The sequence below is a fragment of the Chrysochloris asiatica genome, unplaced genomic scaffold, assembly GCF_000296735.1.
Source record: "Chrysochloris asiatica unplaced genomic scaffold, ChrAsi1.0 scaffold00116, whole genome shotgun sequence".
NCBI lineage: Eukaryota > Metazoa > Chordata > Mammalia > Afrosoricida > Chrysochloridae > Chrysochloris > Chrysochloris asiatica.
In genome coordinates, this window is record NW_006408634.1 from 8,277,390 (window position 1) to 8,286,427 (window position 9,038).

The window sequence follows — 9,038 nt, forward strand, 5'->3', positions numbered from 1 at the left end:
CAGAACTCACAGGTAAAACTCAGGATTTTGAGGTTTATTAGGGAACAGGTTAAAATTAAGGATCAGAAATTATTCAAGATCCAGTTCTTTGATCAGGACAGCCTCTTCTTAGCAATGCCCACAGAATACTTCTTTCTAGCCTCTCACCCCACCATCCCTTAGTCTCTACCTTGCTCAGGCAAGTGTTAAAGAGTTCTTTTAACTCTACTAACACACTACACCAACAGTAAATCTTGGCCAGAATGTGCCCAGCTCAAGCTCCATGGGTCTGTAAACCTAGTTACCCTTGTGATCTGTGGGAAATGTTTCTGTCTACATTTTCTACCTCAGATGTATTCTGGGAGGGTTTTATCCTACTTTTTGGGCATGATGCCATCTGTTGGAGACCTATGCTGTTGTTGTTGTTGCTAAGTGCCTTCAAATCAGTTCCAACTCATAGCAACCCTGTATAGGGTTTCAGAGGAGTGGCTGCTGAGCTTGAACTGCCAATCCTGCATTTCAAACCAACCTTGCAGTCCAGCGCATTAATGCACAGTGAGACCTATATAACTGCACAAATCTGAAGACATTGGCCTCAGCTCACCAGTCCCAGTACCAGAGACTCCTTTGTGACACATGTGTCTCACTAACCATATCAAAACACACATTATTGGCAAAAAAAAATCATTCCCCAGTTCATTCAAAATGCCTTCCATTTCCATTCTTGAAAAAACATGGTTTCAACCAAAATGTCAAAACAGAAAAATGATTTGTTCTTGGAAGGCTTAAGAGGATTTATAATTTATTGCCAAATTTGCACACTTTCCTGTCCTCATAATTCTTCCACCATCCCACCCCACCCCCATATATAGCTATCCTCACATACTGAGCATGGTGAAGTTTCTGCTTTTTCCCTGACACATACAGAGCTTCTCTTCTGTGTCCTTTGGTGGAGGAGGGGTGATTTACATGAAAGCCCTGGTTACAATCAAGCAAACATCAGAGTTCTCATCTGAGCATATTGGAGGAGTCTGACTTCTGGCTAAGGCTTCAGCCATGTTCACTGCAAACACAGCGCTACACAGGAATGAGGTTGCTGAGGTCTGAAGAGGCTTAGAACTGAAAGCCCGCCCTTGCTTCTTGTACTTATGGGGATTCTCCGAAGTGTGTCCTCTGGTGGCTGAGGACTGAATTCTGGCCAAAGCTCCTGCAATACTTACTACAGTTATATGGCTTTTCCCCCAAGTATGTCTTCTGGGTAAAGACCCCACTTCTGGGTAAAGCCTCGCTCACATTCCTTACGTACATAAGGTTTCTCCCCTGAGTGTGTCCTCTGGTGTATAACGAAGGCTGATCTCCATTTGAAGCCTCGCCCACACTCCTTGCACTCATTAGAGCCTTTCCTCTAAGTGTGTCCTCTGGTGGTTAAGGAGACCTGACTTCCGTGTAAAGGTTCGGTCACACTCACTGCAAAGATAGGGCTTCTCCCCTGAGTGTGTCCTCTGGTGGTAAAGGAGAACTGACTTCAGGCTAAAGGCTCGGCCACACTCACTACACACATACGGCTTTTCCCCTGAGTGTGTCCTCTGGTGCACATGGAGACCTGACTTTTGGATAAACCCTCGCCCACATTCCTTGCATACATGTGGTTTCTCCCCTGAGTGTATTCTCTGGTGATCAAGGAAGACGGATCTCCACTTGTAGCTTCGCCCACACTCCTTGCACTCATAGGGCCTGTCTTTTGAGTGTGCCCTCTGGTGGTAAAGGAGAACTGACTTCTGGGTAAAGGCTCGGCCATACTCACTACACACATAGGGCTTCTCCCCTGAGTGTGTCCTCTGGTGCACAAGCAGACTTGAATTCCGGGTAAAGCCTTGCCCACATTCCTTGCACACATGTGGTTTCTCCTCTGAGTGTATTCTCTGGTTTGTGATGAAATTTGACTTCAGATCATAGTTGGCCTCATCCTCTCTAGAGCTAACCGTTTCAAATCTTGAGGTTTTTAATTCCTTCAATGCTTTATCTGTTTTTACAGATGTCACATTTTGGGCTGAGTTGGGCTCTATTTCCACCCCTGTGAGATCTTCTCTAGGGCTGGTTGGCTGTCTTTGGAGTGTGCTGGAAAATGCCCTTGAAGGTTCTCTCTCCCTTGTCTTCTCACCCATGGATTTGGAAACGTCTTCTCGCTCCTGACCGTCTGTGTTTTCACTCCAGCAGCTCTGATCACCATCCTGCTGCTCTGGCTGCTTCTGACGGCCTGGGCTGGCACCCGCTGGATGACAGGGATGTTCTTCTGCACACAAGCTTGGGAAGATCTGAAGCACACGTTGGCTGAGGAATTGCTGACAGGAGAAAGCCAGAAGGCAGGAGGAACATGGGTGGGTTTCTGGCTCTGGTTCTGCCAGAGAGAGAAAGTTGTCCATTAGTGTAGCCGTGAGTGGAGCAGCCTGGGCTGTGTGCTTCCTCCCACAACAAGCAGCACCTCACTGCTGGAGTACCTGGCATGAACACTTTAAGTGCTTGACGATTAGCTGAAAGGCTGGCAATTTGAAAGGTTTGGTAGAATGAAAATATGGCCTTGAATATAGAAACAATGCTAGAACTCACATGATAGAATATTGAAAGACCATTGCAAATACCATTTCTGAACAGAAACAGCAACTATACAAGTGGACCTCACCAGATGAAATATACAAGAATCAAATTAAAAACAGGGAAGAGATGATGGAAAAGCTCAGTATTATCAGCCAAAACAAGGCCAGGGACTAACTGTGGTAAAGCCCATGAACTGCTCACATGCAAGCTCAGGGTAAAGCTGAAGAAAATGAAAATAAGTCCACAAGACCCGAGATATGACCTTGCGTATGCGGTTGTTGTTCTTACGTACCATCAAATCAGTTCCAACTCATAGCGACCAGGTATCTATTAAAGAATTATTCATTTATTAATTTCTCCCTGCTTAAAAGTCTGTTTTATCTTGAAATCTATTTGACTTCCTTGCCCTTTGAAAGTTGTGTATCTATACACTTCCCTCTCTTTGCTTTGTAACTGACTTCATTATATACTGATATCTTTGTTTTGCAGGATTGTTTTACTTTAAGTATGTCTATATCTGGCTATAGGTCGGACCCGACTCAATGGCACTTAACAACAACAACAACAACAATATCTGGATTGAGTTCTGGGTTGTATTGTCATGTATGGTAATCTCAGGTTGTTGTCTGCTACTGTTGGTACGCATTTTTTGTAAAGTTGGTCTGGTCATTACAAGTTCCTTTCATTTGCTTCTTTTGGGAAATGTTCTAATTTTGCTTTTTTATTTAAGAGACCGCTTTGTTGGGTACATATATGATTCTCGACTGGCAATTTCTTTTGTTTCAGAAATTTGTATATGGCACCTCATTATCTTCTTACCTGAATGGCTTCTGCTGAGAAATCAGTTTAGCCTTATTGCTTCTCCTTTGTCGGTAACTCTTCGTTTTCCCTGAGCTGCTCTCAGGATTCTTTCCTTGTCTGTGATTTTGGAAAGTTTGATTATGATATGTCTTAGGGATTTTCATTTCGGATCTATCATGTTTGGAGTTAGTTGAGCTTCTTGTATACTTAACTTTTGATATTTCATGATGTTAAAAAAGTTTTCTTCCAAAACTCTTTAACAAATTTCTCCGTGCTTTTGTCTCTTCCTGTTCTGCAATACCAGTCACCCATAAGTTGTTTCGCTTCACGGTGTCCCACATAACTCTTAGATTTTCTTTGGCTTTTTTCATTCTTTTTTTCTGATTGTTATTCTAGCATACTAGTATTGAGAAATTGATCTTCAAGTCCACCAATTCAGGCTTCCATTGCTTCGAATCTTCTCCTTTACCCTTTCAATGTATTATCCTTTTCTGAAATGTTAGTATTAATCTTTTGGATTTCTAATTTCAGGTTTTATACTGTTTCAAAAATTATATTTTGGAGTGTTTTCCTGAATTCTTTTAAAGCTTTTCCTCTGTCCTCCTTGCTTTCCTCTATTGATCCTTTGAAGGTACCTAATTATCATTCTTTCAAATTCTCATTCGGTTAGCTCCATTACCTTTGTTTCCTCAGAAATGTTTTCTGTTTCTGTATCTCAGTCATTTGTTTGAGTCATTCTAGAACTCTTGTTTCTTCTTATGAGCTAAAGTTGTCTGTTGTCTCCGGGGCACTGTGGGGTTGTCGTGTTTATAAAAACAAACAGTGCAGTTGTTGGACTCGGAGGTGAGAAATCTCTGGCAGGTTCCTGCAATGCAAGGAGCTCATGAGGTGGTTCAGGAAGAGATGCAACAGCAGGGTTCCTGGCCCTAGACAGAGTTCCTATTGGTCTTGGTGTTATCTATGTTCATGGCACTCAACCAAGAAGTAGTTTGTGGGGACCCTTGATGGAGCTGGTTTCAGTATCTGGTAGGACCACAGGGCAGTTGAAGGGGCAGGGTGACTGGTTAAATGCAGGTTTTGTAGGTCTGGAGCCAAGCCCTTCCGAATTAATGCAGTAAAGCGGGTGGCTCCCAACCACATAGCTTCAAATTCCCAGAAAGAAGAGTCTGCATTAGAGGTGGATTAGGATGGAAGCTGGCCACACCTCTGGCCACCAGGGGAGTTTGGATAAAAAGAAGAAATCCCATCTTTCCTGTTACCTGCATAACTCTGCTCTGGTAAGCCTCTCTCCACTGCCAAAGCTGCTCACAAGCTGGTCGAGTGGCGTCTGGCCCTCCGTTCACCAGTCAGTCTCTCTCGCTCACAGTCCCTGCTCAGCCTCTCATCCCAGCAAGCCTTCCATCCACCTCGCTAACCTTTCTTCTGAAGTTCAGGGTGCCAGGATTCTCATCTGTGTGTCTTATTTCTTCTCTCATATCTTTGTTGTACTGTGTCTGCCTAGTCCTTCATCTTGCTGAAAGTCTGGTTTTAAGTATATAAGTATTAACTTCACCTGTTCAGTTTTACTTTTTTGAATGTGGCTACTAGGAAATGACAAATGACTTTGTGGCATACATTCTACTTCTCTCAGTCAGTGCTGAGGTGGAACAAGACCTGGGGGAGAGAACCAAGGCCCTGTCTGGTGGCTAAGTCCAGCCCCCTGGTTGATTCAGAATGGCATGATATCAAAGAATATTTTTTACATTCTTAAATGCTTAGGGAAAATAATGGAAAAGATTAGTATTTAGTAGTTATGTAAAACATTTTTGAAATTCCAATTTCAATGGCCATAAATCATGTTATTAGCTCATAGCCACGCACATTTGCTGATGTACTAATGACAGACAGCTCTTGTCTCATTATAGCATAATTGAGAGTCGTGACAAAGACCATGTGACTGAAAAACTTAAAAGAGTTACCACTTGACCCTTTACAGAAGATACTGGCCAACCCCTAATCTAGAATACTGTTTGCTACTGATAACAGTTATCAACCCAGATTTATGAATCATAAATATTTGTAATAATTGGAAAAGAAAAATATGTTTTATGAAATCCAAAAGCCGTAAAAATGTGGTACTTAATTTTAACTTCTGTTGTAGGAGGCATCTCTCACTACTCTTCCCTTTGTAAATTGTGCCCCCAACTTCACTGGCCTCCTGCCATTTCTTCACAATTGGCAGGCACAGCCCTTCGTTAAGGCCTTAGCACTAATCACAATTCCCTTCATCTGAAATGCTCTTATCCTAGGTACCAAGATGTCTTAACACTCTCACCAAGTTACGGCTTTGCTTTAATGTTAATTCAGTTATTATTTCAAATAATCAGTTCCAAAATTACACAAACCACGCTGTTACAGGCAATACCCCTTTCTCCTGCTCTAGTTTATGACTAGTTTTTACTTTATGCCACTTGTCACCTTCTTACATTGTTATTGTTGTTGTTAAGTGCCACTGAGTTGGTTCCAACCCGTAGCGACCCTGTAAAGCATTTCCGAGAGGCAGCTGGTGAGCTTGAACCACTGACCTTGCAGTTCAAATGATTTTGCAGTCCAGCGCATTAACCCGCAGCACCAGATATTAATATCTTTATATATGAAGTTTAATGTTTGTTGTCTATCTCCTTATACTAGAACATAAACCCAGTGAAGTTTTGTATTATTACATTTACATATTCTGTATGTCTGGCATATAGTAATAACAAAAAAATATCAAACCTGTTCCCATCCAGTCAATTCTAACTCATAGCCAATTCATGTGTTACAGATTAAAATAGCTCCATAGGGTTCAATTTCTTATTTTATTTGGTGATAAAGAGTTTTGTTGACTACAGTCTTTACGGAAGCCGATGAATAGATTTTCCCTCTGTGATACCACTGTTGTTGTTAAGTGCTGTTGTTCTGGTTCCAACTCATAGCGACCCTGTACAGGGTTTCCAAGGAGTGGCTGGTAAGTTTCAATCACCGACCTTATAGTTCATGCTGACCTTGCAGTCCAGCACATTAACTCACAGCACCACATTGGATGGGTTCAAATCACCAATCTTTAAGTTAATAGTTGGTCATAAACCATTTATATCACCTAGGAACTTTCGACACACAGGACACAACAACAAAAATAGGTGACCAAGCCAAATCAAACTTATAGAGATCCTATATGACTAGGACAGCCTTGAGGCTATGTTTATAGAATCAGACTGCCATATCTTTCTCCCATAGAGTTGAGGGTGGGTTTGAAGTACAGACCTTCCAGTTAGCAATCAAATGGTAACACTATGCACTAGGACTCCTTTGGCATGTAGTAGGGGGTCAATATTTACTGCATTAATGAAGGGAAAAAAGACAGCACAGCCTCACCCAATGAGAGCAGATTCCTGTAAATCTCCAGCATCACTTCTCTGTAGAGGGTCTTCTGCTCAGAGCTCAGGCTCATCCATTCAGCCTCCGTGAAGACTATGGTGACATCCTCGATTGTAACTGGCTCCTAGAACAAACGATAAATCAATACACAGCAAGTCACCGTCACTTTTCCCAATAAGAGGAGTTTCACTGGTGGTCCTGAAGTTTATCTAATTCTTTCAGAGAACACCGTTCACCACAGTAAGTTCTTCTGGACACGACTGGATTACCTGGCTCTGTGACAAAATCGGTGATACACATAGCACATACTGACGCTCAAAGACGTGTTACTTCATTGGAGAAATGATTTGTAAATCAATCAGAGAGCAGTAAGCCAAATTCAAGAAAGTGAATTTAAGAATTCATAAGGGAGGAGTTCCAAGATGGGAGAACACAGGGCGGGCTAGGGAAGAACGGAAGGTATCCTGGAGGTGGGACTTGGGCATGAAGAGATGATAAAGGCTCTGAGGAGGAGATGGAAGGAAACCTCAATTCTAGATAGAACTGGGAGAAAACAGATACGGTCTGGAAGAAGTATTTCTGAAGAGTTCAGGTAACTAAATGCTGATCACCTTCTATGTGCCCAAGGCCTATTCTCTGGAAATTGAGCCGACATTTCAGAAAACTAAGGGAATTCCAATTCACCAGTATTCTGTGCTTCCTTTTCTTCTCTTGGTGCCAGTTAGTAGCCTGAGAAGACACACCTACAGGGAAAAAGAGTATTTTGAGAAAGCAGACCCCCCACAATGCTCCCAGAGTAGTTCTTCTCATCATGGGATAAAGGAAGCAGACACTTTACTCAGCTGAGAACCTGCAATCTCACCTGATTCCCTCTTTAGACCCTCAACACTCTCACCTTTTGTCTTATTTGTTGGGGTCCATTTCTTCATGGTCTCCATGTCTCCTGTTCTTTGAAGCCCAGGCAAAAGATCAAGCAGAGTTTTAATGGTCCTGGAGTCAGCCCACAGACTGCCTTGAAATTCTGTCACAGGATCATTAGAAAGGAAGATCGTCTCCAAATGGATTTATGCTGCCTGGGGTGATTTCGTGACACCTCAATTACGAAAGGCTCCTTTGTTTCCATGCATCCAGGACCTGGGGGATGGAGATGAGACATGATGCTGCTGGATCTTTGTTGTGAGCTGAAGACACCCAGGTCTCTTCAGCAGAGATCCTGTCTTCTCATACACTATTATGTCAACTCAGAGACTCAGCCCAGGCAGGGTCGTTGGATTTTCTACTTTATCCATTTCTGGTCTAAGGCCCTAAATGTGCTTCCTGGTACTCTCCCTTACCTGTCAAAATGCACGGAGCCCCTTTTGCCCCTACACCACATTTTCCAGCTCAGTTTCTGGTACCTGATTCAGAGAGAAGACACCCTGTGGAGAAAGAGCTGATGGCTCCCAGCAGATCAGTCAGGACATGGAGCAGTCAGCTTCTGCCTCCCTGCGCCTATGAGCCTAACATCCCAGCTGTGTTCACCTTCCTATATCCTTGTACCATCCCGAGCTAAATCCCTGTAAACCTATTATATTCAAATCTTATAGGAGCCCAACAGAACAAGCTGAAGAGTTGTATCCACTACAAGAGGCTGGCCTTGGTGGATGTGGTTAGGCTGAGAAGGGAGCTAGGTGGCAGCTGGATCAAGACTTACAATCATCCAGGCACAGGGTAGGGACTGACAGGATGCAGGAACCTGAGGTGGCCGCAGTGATCACGTGTGAGGGTACTGGGAGAGTGGCTTGTGCAGTTACTTATTGTCATGTACAAGGGGAGCTGTCCCGAGACAGTACCCTCAGAATATGCCAGAGCCCCAGCCAGGTAGGCACCACCAGGGTCTGAGGGAAGGATAGAAGACTGGCCGTGGTACTTCCCTGGAGTATGAGGAAAAGGTGAATGAGGCACTGCAGGAATTAGCATAGGCCCTCGATACTACTCCGTCTTCAATCTCTGGGATCTTTAAAACCACTACTACTCAGCTGTTAGTCTGTTGTACTGTGGTGGCTTATGTTGAGCTTTGATGCTGGGAGCTCTGACACCAGTATTGTAAATATCAGCAAGGAACATTCATGGTGGACAGGTTTAAGCTGAGCTTCCAGACTAAGACTGGAAGGAGAGGCGAACTACTTCTAAATGTTTAACCACTAAAGACCTTATGAATACCAGTGAAACACAGATAGCACCAGAATATTGAATATTGAAACATGATGAACAGAACTAGAATATTG

General features: G+C 43.2%; 1 pseudogene; it reads right to left on the bottom strand.

Moving 5' to 3' along the window:
• Positions 1–1,092: 1,092 nt before the first annotated feature.
• Positions 1,093–7,709, bottom strand: LOC102841238 (annotated as a pseudogene).
• Between the last annotated feature and the right edge of the window lie 1,329 nt (positions 7,710–9,038).